At 43.5% G+C, this 15,511-nt stretch overlaps 1 pseudogene; it reads left to right on the top strand.

The window, feature by feature from the left end:
- Positions 1 to 2,236: 2,236 nt before the first annotated feature.
- Positions 2,237 to 3,122, top strand: LOC113890424 (annotated as a pseudogene).
- The last annotated feature ends 12,389 nt before the right edge of the window (positions 3,123 to 15,511 follow it).

Here is a 15,511-nt window from a genome sequence, read left to right on the forward strand (position 1 = left end):
GAAAAAGATAAACTGTATCAACACAAACCAGAAGAAAATTAGGATAGCTATATTGATAATAAACTAGCTAGAATTTCAGGCAGAAAGTAACACTTAAGAGTTAACTCATAAAGATGAAAGGTAACATTCACCAGAAAAATATATAACCATCTTAAATATTAATATTTATGCATCCAATAACATGGCCTTAATATATAAAAAGAAAAAAACTGAGAGCACTACAAAGAGAATTAGAAAAACTCCCAATCATAGATTTCAATATACCTATCTCTATAATTGATACAACAGGCAGGGAAAAAGTATCAGTGTTAATTAACTCTAAAAGTGAAAGTGAAAGTGAAGTCGCTCAGTCGTGTCCTACTCTTTGTGACCCCGTGGACTGTAGCCAATCAGGCTTCTCCGTCCATAGGATTCTCCAGGCAAGAATACTGGAGTGGGTTACCATTTTTTTCTCCAGGGTATCTTCCCGACCCAGGGATCGAACCCGGGTCTCTTGCATTGGAGGCAGACGCTTTAACCTCTGAGCCACTGATAGGGTTTTTTGGTTTATTGTTTGTTTGTTTTAATCCGTCGGTATCCCGGTATTGAGTTATAGTTTAATTGGTAGCATTTTTTTAAACTGATAACATTTTAAAGCTTTTTGATAGTAAGTAAAGTAACAGTGTGTTATATGTTGGACTGTGTCTCTCAAAAAGTCATATGTTAAAGTCGTAACCCTCAGTACCTCAGAATGTGACCGTACTTGGAAAGGGGGCTTGGGTCATTGCAGGTGAAATTGATTAAGATGAGGTCATACCAGGAGTAGGGCTTCCCCAGTGGCTCAGCAGTAAAGAATCGTCTGCAATGCAGGAGATGCAGGAGACTCGGGTTCAGTCCCTGGGTCAGGAAGATCCCCTGGAGGAGGAGCCAGAGTCGGACACAACTGAGCGACTAAGCACAGCACATACTGATACTAAAAATTACCAGCAAACCATCAGATGCTAGGGGAGAGGTATGGAACATGTTCTTCCTCCAGCCTTCCAAAGAACAAATACTGCCAGCACCTTAGTCTCATACTTCTATCCTCCAGAACTGTGAGACAATAAATTTCTATTGTTAGAGCTCTCTGTTTTGTGGTACTTTTTTTAAGGCAACCCTAGCAAAAAAAAATACTGGGTGCATCTTATTTTCAATGAAAAGCAATCCGTATAATACTACATCCAATAAACTAGAATATACATGTATATACATATTTTCAAGCATACATGGAACATCTGCAAACACTGAACATATGCTGGGAATATAGCAATTTTCAATGAATTTTAAAGGATAGAAATAATACAAAATATCAAGACTTCCCTGGTGGTCCAGGGAAGTGACTGGTGTGTGGGTTCGATCCCTGGTCTGAGAACTAAGATCCCAACTGCTGCTCTGCTGAAAAATTATAAAATGATAATACAAAGTACAATCTCTAATCTTAATACAGTTTTCTAGAACTCAAGATTTTTGGAAATAATGAAATATACTACTAATTAAACCATTGGTCAAAAAGACATAACAATGTGAATTATTATACGATATTTAAATAATGACAAAAAATTACCTGTAAAAACTGATGGGATGGGCTTTCCTGGTGGCTCTGTGGTAATAAAAATTCTGCCTGCCAATGCAGGAGACATCAGTTTGATCCCTGATCTGGGAAAACCCCACATGCCTCAGAGCAATTAAACCCATGAGCTGCAAATAATGAGCCTGCGTTTTAGAGCTTGCAAGTTGCAGCTACTGAGCCCACACCCCAAAAGTACTAAAGCCTGCACACTCTAGGACCTTCAAGCCGCAACTAATGAGCCCCCATGCAGTAACCACCGCAGCCCACATGCCTAGAGCCCCTGCTCCACAGCAAGAGAAGTTATCGCAGCGAGACTGAGCATCGTAACTAGAGAGTAGCGTGTGTGCAGCAAGGAAGACTCGGTGCAAACAAAAATAAACAAGTATTGCAGTGTGCATATGTCATTTTTTAAAATTAAAAATAGAATTACATTATGGTCCAGCAATTCCACTTCTGTGTATATACCCCAAAGAACTGAAAGCAGGGTCTTAAAGAGGTATTTGTACACCTATGTTGGTAGCCGCATTATTCACAATAGCTAAGATGTGGAAGCAACCCAAGTGTCCACTGGTAGAGGAATGGATATACAAAATGTATATAAATGCATACAATGGGGAGCAGGGGCCCGGGGCTGCGGGCTCATAGACCATGGGCTCTGTGTCACACCACCGGTTTGCAGGTGGCTGCACCAAGGCGCCAGAGGAGGCGCCCAAGGAGCCACAGGTACTCCACAGTGCTGGCTTCTATGAATGCTTCAGTGTGTGCTTGGCATTTGGCGTCCTGTCCATGACCCACCCGGGTAGGGGTCGCGATCAGCCCTGCAGTGGATGTCTCTGTGCACCAGAGCAAGCTGCACCTGGAGGGCTTCTGGCGCTTGAAGGAGGGCGAGGCTGTGGAGTTCACCTTTAAGAAGTCAGCCGAGGGCCTGGCCTCTATCCGAGTCACGGGCCCTGGTGTGCTGTTCTGTGTTGGGAGCGAAAGGCGACCCAAAGGAAAGAATATGCAGAAACACAGGTCAAAGGGAGAGATGTGCTACAATTGTGGAGGTCTAGACCATCATGCCGGAGAAGGCAATGGCACCCCACTCCAGTACTCTTGCCTGGAGAATCCCATGAACAGAGGAGCCTGGTAGGCTGCAGTCCATGGGGTCACTAGGAGTTGGACACGGCTGAGCGACTTCCCTTTCACTTTTCACTTTCATGCATTGGAGAAGGAAACGGCAACCCACTCCAGTGTTCTTGCCTGGAGAATCCCAGGGATGGGGGAGCCTGGTTGGCTGCCATCTATGGGGTCACACAGAGTCGGAAACGACTGAATCAACTTAGCAGCATCAGCAGCAGCAGACCATCATGCCAAGAAATGCAACCTGTCACCCCAGTCCAACAAATGCCACTTCTGCTACAGCACCAATCATATGGTAGCCTCATGTCTGTTGAAGGCCCAGCAAGCTCCCAGCTCCCAGGGAAAGAAAGCCTACTTTCGGGAGGAGGAAGAGAACCGTAGCCCTGCCACGTTCCCAGAGGCCCAGAATTGAGCCACAGTAGGTAGCAGCTATCCTTTCGTGATCAGAAAGTTTTGAGAAGCAGGCATCAATCGGCAGAGTGGAGTAAGTGGGGACAGGGTGGGTAGGGGGCAGCTGCACTGCCATGTATCTCAGGCCAGGGTGCAGAGCATCACCCCCTCTTCTCTCTTGGTGGGAGGAAGTCATGAAACGAAGGAACTCCAGTCACGCTCTCTCCAAACGCATGTGAGGGCTTTGGGGGTTAACCCTCCCTGCATGCTTTATCTGAGTCTGCACCCCCAGAATCTCCAGCTTTTGAAAGTGGTCTGGATAGAGAATTTGTTTTACTCTTAAAGGAGATGGAATAATATTTCCCATGCCAGAGTGAAAAGATTAAGCATGAGACCAGATTGATGAACCCAACCCACAAGTCACTGCATTCTGTGGGAGGAAATTTGTCAGCAGGGAGGCAGGGTTTTCCACATCTTGTCTTCTCATAACCCCCTCTTGGAATGGAGTGCTGAGAACTGTCCTAAGCAGTGGGTTGTGATGACAGGTGAAAGGGATGGTCTGAAGAAACAGCTGCAGTCCTGGTGCTTCTAAGCTCACTCCCACCCCATTCAGGACCAATACAATTTTATTTATTTGCTGCCCTTGGTGACTATGCCTTGGGTCCTTCTTTCTCCAGGATTCCAACCACACTAGTTCTTGGGGAATGACGTATCTTGTGTATTTTAACTATTTTTTCATGATATATAAATATTCTGGTTTTGTATTCTTGTATATTTTAATCTAAGACCCCATACCTGCACTGTGTTCTCAGGTATGTGAGCAATCTCAGGGGTGAGTTGGCAGGAGCTCTGGGTCTGCACGATAGGAATGCTTTTTGTTGCTCTATCACCAGAGAGAACAACTATTTGAAGTGTATAGCCTATTGAACTACCTCATTTTTGCCAGTTAGAGCTGGCTTTTATGCCAGATTCCCTGGTAGCTCAGCTGGTAAAGAATTCGCCTGCAGTGAGGGAGACCTGGGTTCGATTCCTGGGTGGGCAAGATCCCCTGGAAAAGGGAATGGCTACCCACTCCAGTATTCTGGCCTAGATAATTCCATGGACTGTATGGTCCATGGGGTCGAAAAGAGTCAGACACAACTGAGTGACTTTCATTTTCACTTTCTGCTGTGGTGTCCTCTTGAAACCCCTCCATCTTCAATGTTTCATAAGAGACTAGGTTTTTACTGGGTTGCTGCATGACTTAGTCTTCTACTGAAAGATTGGAAATTGGTTTGAATAGGGAGAGGTGGTGCAGAGAGGTTAGGAAAGGCTGGGCCAGGTAAAAGCAGAGAGGGGAAGCTAAGATTAGGCAAAGGTCCTCTGTAGGTGTGATAAAGGATCCCATTCTAGACCTCTAATCCCAGGGCACAGGACTCACTTTACATATCAGATCCATCCTTCACTGGATTGGGTTAAACCTACCAGGCACAGCGGGCTTCTCTGGTGGCTCAGACAGTAAAGTGTCTGTCTACAGTGTGGGAGACCCGGGTTCAAGCCCTGGGTTGGGAAGATCCCCTGGAGAAGGAAATGGCAATCCACTCCAGGACTATTGCCTGGAGAATCCCATGGGCAGAGGAGCCTGGGAGGCTGCAGTCCATGGGGTTGCAAAGAGTCAGATATGACTGAGCAACTTCACTTCACTTTACCAAGCACAGCAGGGTATATTGTATGTGTGTTTTTTTTTTTTAATAAAAAACGTGAGTTGGTAAAGATAGGTTTTAAGAGCAATGTCTCTGTACCCATTTTGAGCTGCCCAGGGTTGGATACATGAAGCAAGGACAAGATCCTTAACTTTATACAATTCTGGGCATTTCCTGCTTGTCTTCCAGGGAGACCATCAGCTATGGCTTCTTCGTGGTTCCCAGAGCCACGGTCCTGCCCTGCTGCAGAAGTGACTAGTATCATGGTGGCTAAAGGGAAAAAGGGAGTTTCATTTACATGCTGTGAGATCCCTGCAAATCTACCTCATAGTGTTGTAAAGGAGCAAATGCAATAGCACGCATTGGGTGATGTGGGTCTGAGCCTGGGTTCTTGTCTCCCCCAACTGCTACTCCCCCTCTAGTTATAACATTTGTCTGGGCTTTGTAGGACCTCACAAGTAGCTGATTTGGCGATTGCTGGGTGGTATAGTTTGTGTAAATATAATGTGTTGGTCTTCTCCATGTTCTTTTAGAGTTTTATTGTTTACAAACTTCTTTCCATTTTGAGAAAAATAGCCAGAGCATCTTTGACAAAAGGTTTTGCACCAGGCAAAAAGATCTGAAACATAAGCCTGGGGGCCCCTCTTCTTGAAGTAGGGTGTCTTGACCCACACTTTCTTTTGTCTTCCCCTTCCCCTATTTCCTATTTTGAACAAGATTGTCTGTCCTAAAAACTAGATTCCTACTCGAGCCTCTTATGTCCACCTTTGTGTCCCCTAAAATAGCCCATACACCTGTATATTTAATTTGTGGGGTGCCTGCGTTTAAATGATCTGTGCAAAAATCCTGAAGAAGCTCGGAACTCTTCATCCCTTGTTCCCAGTCTCCTGAGTCATGACCATTCCTTGATGTGATTCACGCTAAGCAGACTGCTGTCTTTGGATGGATTAAAACCTATTTTAATCTCAAGTCTGACGGTAGACAGGAGCAATGGGGGAGTTTTCCATGTAGAAAGTGGGGTTAGAAGACCACAAAAGGAAAGATGAATGTATATCCAAGTCACGTAGGAACTTTTATGCAGGTGCGAGAAATTGATATCCAATAGGTGACAAGATTGTTTAATAGAAGATGGATGAATATAACTCCATGTTTACTGCTAGAAGCCATAGGTGTGAAATCTTAAATTTATGATGAGGAAAGGGGGTAGAAAAGCATGTACCCATCTGTTCTTTCCTTCATCCTTTCCTCTCATTCCCGAACTACAGGAAACATAGCCCTCTTGGGCTTTGGCAACCCCATCTGGGCAGTGTTTATTTGATGGTTGATTTTGTTGTGCCGGGTACTTCCTTTCCCACTTGCTATCATTTTGTAACCCACATTCTGTTTTCCCTTCCCCTTTTTTTCCTTGGGAATATACAATGAATAAAGACTCATTCAGTTCAGTTCAGTCGCTCAGTCGTGTCCGACTCTTTGCAACGCCATGAACCACAGCACGCCAGGCCTCCCTGTGCATCACCAACTCCCAGAGCTTACCCAAACTCATGTCCATTGAGTCGGTGATGCCATCCAAACATCTCATCCTCTGTTGTCCCCTTCTCCTCCTGCCCTCAATCTTTACCAGCATCAGGGTCTTTGCAAATGAGTCAGCTCTTCGCATCAGGTGGCCAAAGTACTGGAGTTTCAGCCTCAACATCAGTCCTTCCAATAAACACCAAGACTGATCTCCCTTAGGATGGACTGGTTGGATCTCCTTGCAGTCCAAGGGATTCTCAAGAGTCTTCTCCAATACCACAGTTCAAAAGCATCAATTCTTCGGCGCTCAGCTTTTTTTTATTGTCCAACTCTTACATCCATACATGACTACTGGAAAAACCATAGCCTTGACATAGCCTTTGTTGACAAACTAATGTCTCTGCTTTTGAATATGCTGTCTATGTTAGTCATAACTTTCCTTCCAAGGAGTAAAAGTCTTTTAATTTCATGGCTGCAATCATCATCTGCAGTGATTTTGGAGCCCCCAAAAATAAAGTCAATCACTGTTTCCCCATCGATTTGTCATGAAGTGATGGGACGGATACCATGATCTTCGTTTTCTGAATGTTGAGCTTTAAGCCAACTTTTCCTCTCTCCTCTTTCACTTTCATCAAGAGGCTCTTCAATTACTCTTTGCTTTCTCCCATAAGGGTGGTGTCATCTGCATATCTGAAGTTATAGATATTTCTTCCTGAAATCTTGATACCAGCTTGTGCTTCCTCCAGCCCAGCGTTTCTCATGATGTACTCTGCATAGAAGTTAAATAAGCAGGGTGACAATATACAGCCTTGATGTACTCCTTTTCCTATTTGGAACCAGTCTGTTGTTCCATGCCCAGTTCTAACTGTTGCTTCCTGACCTGCATACAGGTTTCTCAAGAGGCAGGTAAGGTGGTCTGGTATTCCCATCTCTTTCAGAATTTTCCACAGTTTATTGTGATCCACATAGTCAAAGACTTTGGCATAGTCAATTAAGCAGAAAATAGATGTTTTTCTGGAACTCTCTTGCTTTTTCGATGATTCAGCGGATGTTGGCAATTTGATTTCTGGTTCCTCTGCCTTTTCTAAAACCAGCTTGAATATCTGGAAGTTCACAGTTCAGGTATTGCTGAAGCCTGGCTTGGAGAATTTTGAGCATTACTTTACTAGCATGTGAGATGAGTGCAATTGTGTGGTAGTTTGAGCATTCTTTGGCATTTCCTTTCTTTGGGATTGGGATGAAAACTGACCTTTTCCAGTCCCGTGGCCACTGATGAGTTTTCCAAATTTGCTGACATACTGAGTGCAGCACTTTCACAGCATCATCTTTCAGGATTTGAAATAGCTCAACTGGAATTCCATCACCTCCACCAGCTTTGTTCATAGTGATGCTTCCTAAGGCCCACTTGACTTCACATTCCAGGATGTCTGGCTCTAGGTAAGTGATCACACCATCGTGATTAACTGGGTCATGAAGATCTTTTTTGTATAGTTCTTCTGAGTATTCTTGCCACCTCTTCTTAGTATCTTCTGCTTCTGTTAGGTCCATACCATTTCTGTCCATTATCGAGCTCATCTTTGCATGAAATGTTCCCTTGGTATCTCTAATTTTCTTGAAGAGATCTCTAGTCTTTCCTATTCTATTGTTTTCCTCTAATTCTTTGCACTGATCACTGAGGAAGGCTTTCTTATCTCTCTTTGCTGTTCTTTGGAACTCTGCATTCAGATGCTTATATCTTTCCTTTTCTCCTTTGCTTTTCACTTTTCTTCTTTTCACAGCTATTTGTAAAGCCTCCTCAGATAGCCATTTTGCTTTTTTTCATTTCTTTTTCTTGGGGATGGTCTTGATCCCTGTCTCCTGAACAATGTCACGAACCTCCATCCATAGTTCATCAGGCACTCTGTCTATCAGATCTAGTCCCTTAAATCTATTTCTCACTTCCACTGTATAATCATAAGGGATTTGATTTAGGTCATACCTGAATGGTTTAGTGATTTTCCCCACTTTCTTCAATTTAAGTCTGAATTTTGCAATAAGTAGTTCATGATTTGAGCCACAGTCCGTTCCCAGTCTTGTATTTGCTGACTGTATAGAGCTTCTCCATCTTTGGCTGCAAAGAATATAATCAACCTGATTTCGGTGTTGGCCATCTGGTGATGTCCATGTGTAGAGTTTTCTCTTGTGTTGTTGGAAGAGAATGTTTGCTATGACCAGTGCATTCTCTTGGCAAAACTCTGTTAGCCTTTGCCCTGCTTCATGCTGTACTCCAAGGCCGAATTTGCCTGTTACTCCAGGTGTTTCTTGACTTCCTGTTTTTGCATTCCAGTCCCCTGATAATGAAAAGGACATCTTTTTTGGGTGTTAGTTCTAAAAGGTCTTGTAGGTCTTCATAGAACCGTTCAACTTCAGCTTCTTCAGCATTACTGGTTGGGGCAGAGATTTGGATTACTGTGAGACTGAATGGTTTGCCTTGGAAACGAACAGAGATCATTCTGTTGTTTTTGAGATTGCATTTCGGACTCTTTTGTTGACCATAATGGCTACTCCATTTCTTCTAAGGGATTCCTGCCCACAGTAGTAGATATAATGGTCATCTGAGTTAAATTCACCCATTCCAGTCCATTTTAGTTCACTGATTCCTAAAATGTCAATGTTCACTCTTGCCATCTCCTGTTTGACCACTTCCAGTTTGCCTTGATTCATGGACGTAACATTCCAGGTTCCTATGCAACATTGCTCTTTACAGCATTGGACCTTGAAGTAATTACCATAAAATTCACCACAGTGGTGACCTCCGTGGGAAATAAGAATCTGTGATTAACAAGGAGGCTGCTAAGTTGCTTCAGTCGTGTCCGACTCTAGGGTACCGATAATGTCCTATTCCTTGAACTGAGGATTGATTGCTATGATTTCTTAGAATGAGCATTTATGTTTTGTTTTGAAATAATTTTGTCCTTATTTCTCCTTGCTTTTCCAGTGGTCATGTATAGATGTGAGAGTTGGACTATAAAGAAAGCTGAGTGCCGAAGAATTGATGCTTTTGAACATCAATTCAAATGGATGGTCCAACCAGTCCATTCTAAAGGAGATCAGTCCTGGTGTTCATTGGAAGGACTGATGTTGAGGCTGAAACTCCAATACTGATGCAAAGAGCTGACTCATTTGAAAAGACCATGATGCTGCGGAGGATTGAGGGCAGGAGGGGAAGGAGATGACAGAGGATGAGATGGTTGGATGGCATCACTGACTCAATGGACATGGATTTGGGTGGACTCTGGAATTTGGTGTTGGACAGGGAGGCCTGGCGTGCTGCGGTTCATGGGGTTGCAAAGAGTCAGACACGACTGAGTGACTGAACTGAACTGAACTATTTCTCCTTACAGTTCTTCTGTAAGGAGAAAGACTTACAGAAAAATTACAAAAATAGTACAAATATTCTTCACCCAGCTTCTCTTATTGTTAGTATCTTGCATGCATGTGTGCATGCTAAGTCACTTCAGTCGTGTCTGACTCTTTGTGATTTCCGTGTGTGTGTCTGTGTGTGTGTTAGTCGCTCAATTGTGTTTGAGTCTTTGTGACCCTATGGACTGTAGCCTGCCAGGCTCCTCTGTCTGTGGGATTCTCCAAGCAAGAATACTAGAGTGGGCAGTCATTTCCTTCTCCAGGGGCCCTTCCCAAGCCAGGAGTCCAACACACATCTCCAGCATTGGCAGGCAGGTTCTTTGAGAGTGTGCCACCTGGAAAGCCCAATATCTTGCACAATCACAGTAAAATTACCAAAGTGAATTAACGCTGATATGATAACATGAGCTAAACTACAGACTTTATTTGACCTTTACCACTTTGTCCTTTCTGTTCCAGGATCCAATCCAGAATCCCACATTGTATTTATTAATAATTGTCCACTTTCCTTAGTCTCCTTTACTATGTGAAAGTCTTTCAGAGCCTTGGCACTCTTTTTTCGGGATTGTGGTGAACATTTTTTAAAATTCATTAATTAGGAACTATACTAGCTGTCTAGTGGTTAAGACTCCCCACTTCCAAAAAAAAAAACAACAAAAGCTCCGCCTGCCCATTGCAGGTTGGCACAGTTTCAATCTCTGGTTGGGACTAAGATCCCACATGCAATGTGGCATGCTAAAAATATTTTTTAAATCATTTTTTAAATTTACTTTTTGAAGTATAGTTGATTTACAATGTTTTGTTAGTTTCTGGTGTACAGCAAAGTGGTCAGTTTCATATATATATATTTAATATTATTTTCCATTATGGTTTAATACAGGATATTGAATATAGCTCCCTGTGCTATACAGTAGGATTACAGTAGGACCTTGTTGTTTATCCATTCTGTATATAATTGTTTGCATCTGCTAATCCCAAACTCCCAATCTATTCCTCCCTCATCCTGCCTCCCCCTTGACAACTATATATCTATTTGAGCCTTGGCACTTTTGAGGAGTATCGGTCAATCATTTTGTACAACGTCTCTCAGTTTGGTGGTTTGTCTGATATTTCTCATGCTTAGACAGAGGTTATGCATTTTGACACGCGAGCCTTCTCAGCACACCATATCAGGGGTACACAATGTCAACATGTCTTATCATTGGCAATGTTAACCTTGATAACTTAGTTAAAAGGAGGTGGGATCTACTGCGTTTCTGCTTGTAAAGTTATTATTTTGATCTATGTAATTAATAAATACCTTGAAGGAGGTACTTCAAGACTGTGCAAGTACCCTGTTTCTCCTCAATTTTTAACCCATTAATTTCACCTTCCATGGTTGGGTGTTGCTCCAACAATTATGACTCTTGATGTTTTAGTAGTGGTTTTCTATCTCTCAATGTGTTCATTGCAGTTCTTCTGTAAGGACAGCTGCTCTTTCTCCATTTTTATGTTAACTTTTACGCACTTTACTGTAATACATATTTTAAGCACACCTGGGACATTTACAAAAATTAAGCATATCCTGGGAAACACAAGAATTTCAATGAATTACAGAATTGCCCTGCCCAGATTCCCTTTATGGGGCCACACACCCATTTCCAGCTACTATGGAGTTGATGACTAACAGCTCACAGTCCTTCACCAAAGAACTGCCTTCAGTCAGCAGGGAGGCTACCTCACTGGAGAACCTCGAGCAGCCCACAGTGACTGACATGGGCTTACAAAAGGCCAACCCCCTGCCTCAAAAGTGCAACCAGTTTTGAGATGTAACCCACAGGTCAGAGCTCTCAGGGATCAGGTGGACACAGACTTAACTGTTAACTCTTAACCTGCCTAGCTTTCTGCCCTGCCCTAATCTGCTTCCCTCGTCCACCTTCCCTCTTGTGAGAACATCTCTCAATAAAACCCTTGATAAGAACCTCCATCTCAGGCTCAGCTTCTAGGGAATCTGCCCTGAGATATTTTCCTGATTTCTAAGATTCCTTCTGAATGATTAGTGAATATGTGGGGAAGGGAGAAGATAGAACCTGGAGGGAAATTGTCTCTTTTTTTTCTCCTTTACTCAAGCTAAGGAAGGAAAAGTGAGATGGCAATATAAATTTGGAAGCTAGTCTTAAACTTTGTCGCCGTGATGGCAATCTTGAAAATGGCCTCGAGAATCCCTTCGGGCAGTTTTTTTGCTGATCTTCTTATTTGCTACAATCAGAAGCTCAAAAGTTTTGCTATATAGAGCGGAGAGTTATGAGGGAGAAATTGAGACAAGTCTGGGGTTGAAACCCGGAAAGCTAGGCCTTGAAGCCTCCCTCATTAATTACCCCAAGACTCTTCTCTTCAGGCTGTTTTTCACCTTCCTGGAGTTGCAGGCCTCAAGGGTTTCAGAAGCCTCCTGACTCCTCTCCAGGTCTCACCCACCCATACACTAGCCCCACGTTTCAGAGATGGAAATTCACATAGTATTAGAAAGGATGAGAAGATGTTCAGAGAGATGAAAGGGGAGGATGAGGAGGAAGAAAGTGGATACATCTACAAAAATAATTAAGATCATCAATTGGGTTCGTACATACCATCCATAAAAATAAAATTTGCTTTATTTACAAGTTGACGGATTACACTCTCTGTTCTCCTGGCTTTTGCCTGGAACTTCCCCTGGAGTTCCTTCGGGAGCCTGTTGCCTCGCTTGCTCGTTAATAGAACCTGTGACTCCATTCTCCTTTTCATCTGGGTTTCTCCTTTCTTTGGAATCTGATGCTTTGTTCTCCTCCACTAACTTCTGCTTAGTTCGGCAGCACATACACAAGTATTGCCGGAACTCCATCATACTCCAGGGAGATGACTTGGTATTGGAGACAGTCGTGTTCAAGTTACTTTCCGAGATGCCTGAATTCTCCTTTTGCTTTGGTTGGCGGGTCTTTGAGTATGCGTGTTGCTTCCGTCTCACCCTAGGAGAGCGCCCTGCCTTGTCCTCCTCATCCTCCTTGTCATTCTCATCTTCCTCCCTCACCTTATTTCTCCTCATCCGGAAAATGGCAATCTTATTCCGCTTCTGTCTCTTGCCTGGAACAAGGCTGGGATCTTCTTCCTTGAAGAATCCGAGAGCAAGGAATGAAGTGTGCTCTCCACTGACCCATCCCATTACATATGGGACTTCGAGTCTAAGGGGGGGAAGTGAGGCAGAGAAGGATTGAGATCAGAGGGAAAGATTAAGCCAAGCACCCACCTGCTGGTGAGTACAGAGCGGGAAGCACAGCTTTAGACTGCCCTGCCCAGGGAAGACATGCACTTAAAATGACCCAAGAGAAGTTACCAAGCAGTATCAGCCAAGGACACACAGGCATATTCTAAGTGTATCCAATGATAGCTCATTATTTTAAAAAGGATTCAAATGCTTTGGTTAAAGAATCCCTTTAGAAGTTAGGTAATAACCCTCTAATTTATCTGTTCTAGAAATCCAGGCGGTTCCTATTTGAAGGTGATGGATCTGTTTATTATCTTGATTGTGGTGATGGTTTTGCAAGCACATACATTGTCAAAACATAAAGTTGTACACTTTAAATATGTATAGTTGTATTGTATGTCAATTATAGCTCAATAACAAAATTACAGCTAGCATTTAAACCCTCCCCCAAATAAACAAGCAAGTAAGTTCATATATCAAGTGTGTTCAACAGCGTATAAATGTTGAGAAGGTACAATGGAGCGCACTCATAAAAATGGAGTAGCTAGCCGGAGGCAGTTTTGTGTGTGAGATTCTGAGTCACACAAACTGAGCTCAGACTCTAGCATCTTTTAGGCAATCTTGGGAGAGTTACTTAATTTACCTTTGTCTCCATTTCCTCATCTGAAAAATGGGGATAATAATAGTATTGACCGTACAGGGTTCTTATGAAGTTTAAATGAGAGATAAATTTTCATAAAATGGCATGTTGTAAGTATTCAGTGGATATAAGCTGTGACTACTATTACTGTTGGTATTTTTTCCTGGAAGGAGTCAATTTGAGCCATGTTTAGTAAAAATGTGAATTGGAAGGACATAGACAAGATATGGAAGGTTGCCACAGAACATCAAAGGGGAGGTCAGTGACCTAAGATGCCCATACGGTGGTAGAGCAAGGGGTGGGAGACCCCAGAGGAGGGGTACTCACGCTGGTCAGGTCCTGGCTCCCTTGATAGCCTAGGTCATCAGTGAAGCTGTGGATGGGTGTCAAGGATATATCAGTGGTGTTAAAGGAGGGGTTTTCTACCCCTGGGGATCCCCAAGCTTCTTTAACCTCCTAAAGGGAAGAAGAAGGAGAGGTTAGTTAGAAGTGGAACTGCTCACACACAGGCAGAACTTCAGGAGTCACCCTGCCTTGCACCTGCTGTGTCCCATCCTGCCCTCCTACTTCGAGATTCGAAGACAGAGACATATTATCTCTCTTCTTCATTATCATAAAGTTCTATGATCACTAACGCATTGAGACTCTGGTGCGTTCCCTCTCTAACCCCGCACTCACAATTCTTTACTCCCTACGTCCTCATAGAAGCGGTTGTCATAGCAATAGAAGGGTGGGGTCCCAGGCTCATAGGTTCAAGGAGGGCTCCTCTGAGGGATGTTGAGAGGGTGCACACGCACACACGCACACATACACACCCTTCCTTCTCCTTCACTCTCAGCAAGAAGAGGCTGCATTTGCTCATCCCCCTTCCCCCCGCCCCGACCAGGGCTCCGAGTAAGAAGACTGAGCTTAAGAAGAAATGCTGTGGACTTCCCTGGTAGTCTAGGAGGGAAGAATCCGCCTGCCAATGCAGGGGACACAGGTTCCATCCCTTGTCTGGGAAGATTCCACATGCCGTGGGTCAACTAAGCCTGTCCGCCACAACCACCAAGGCCGCGCTTCAGAGGCCAGGAGCTGAGGCTACGGAAGCCGATTCACCCACAGCCCACAAGGAGAAGCCCGTTTCCCTCACCTAGAGAGTAGCCCCTGCTCCCTGCAACTAAAGAAAACCCAGGCACAGCAACAAAGACCCAAAGAAAATAAAGAAAGAAATAAGAAAAAACACTGACCAAATCCTAAAAAGTGGGACCAAACCCCAAAGGGCACCAAGACATGGAAGATAAAGATCCCAGAATCCACCCTGGAATCTGCATCTGCTAGAGAGAAATTTGGCATGGAGCAGAAAATAGTCCATGACCCACTTTGGGTGGCCAGGCCTGTCTGAGATCTTCAAGGATCCAAGGACTTAGTAGGAGACCCTTCAATGTCTATTTCAAGAGCCTGAGCTCTGACTGAGCCTTCTCCCCCTTTTCTCCTGCCATCCTCTCAGTCTCTGAAGGTAGTAACAAAGGCTCTATCTTTCATGCATTTCTCTTCTCTGTCCACAACTCTCCCTGGGAGAAACTCATTTCATTGAATTGGCACACATTTATTGATTAAAGCAATGCTGCAAAGTCGGTTTGTTGATAGGATCCTAGATTTTTTTTTGTCTTAAATAGCATTTTGGCAAAAACTGAATATGGATTCTAAACCTGAAAACAGTGTGTTATCAGTGTCAAACCTTCTGTTTGGGTTCATTGGGTTTATGGAAAATAATATTCCTGCTCTTGGGAGATACAAGCTAACGTACACTGGGATGGAGTGTCATGATATGCAACTGACTCTTGAATGGTTCAAAAAATGTATATGTGAATGTATGACATGTGTGTATGCAAACATATGTTACTTTATATGTAGAGAGAGAAAATAAATGGAGAAAATGTTAGCAGCTGGTAAATCTTAAGTGAAAGGTACATTGT

The sequence above is a fragment of the Bos indicus x Bos taurus genome, chromosome 3 (assembly GCF_003369695.1).
Source record: "Bos indicus x Bos taurus breed Angus x Brahman F1 hybrid chromosome 3, Bos_hybrid_MaternalHap_v2.0, whole genome shotgun sequence".
Classification (NCBI taxonomy): Eukaryota; Metazoa; Chordata; class Mammalia; order Artiodactyla; family Bovidae; genus Bos; species Bos indicus x Bos taurus.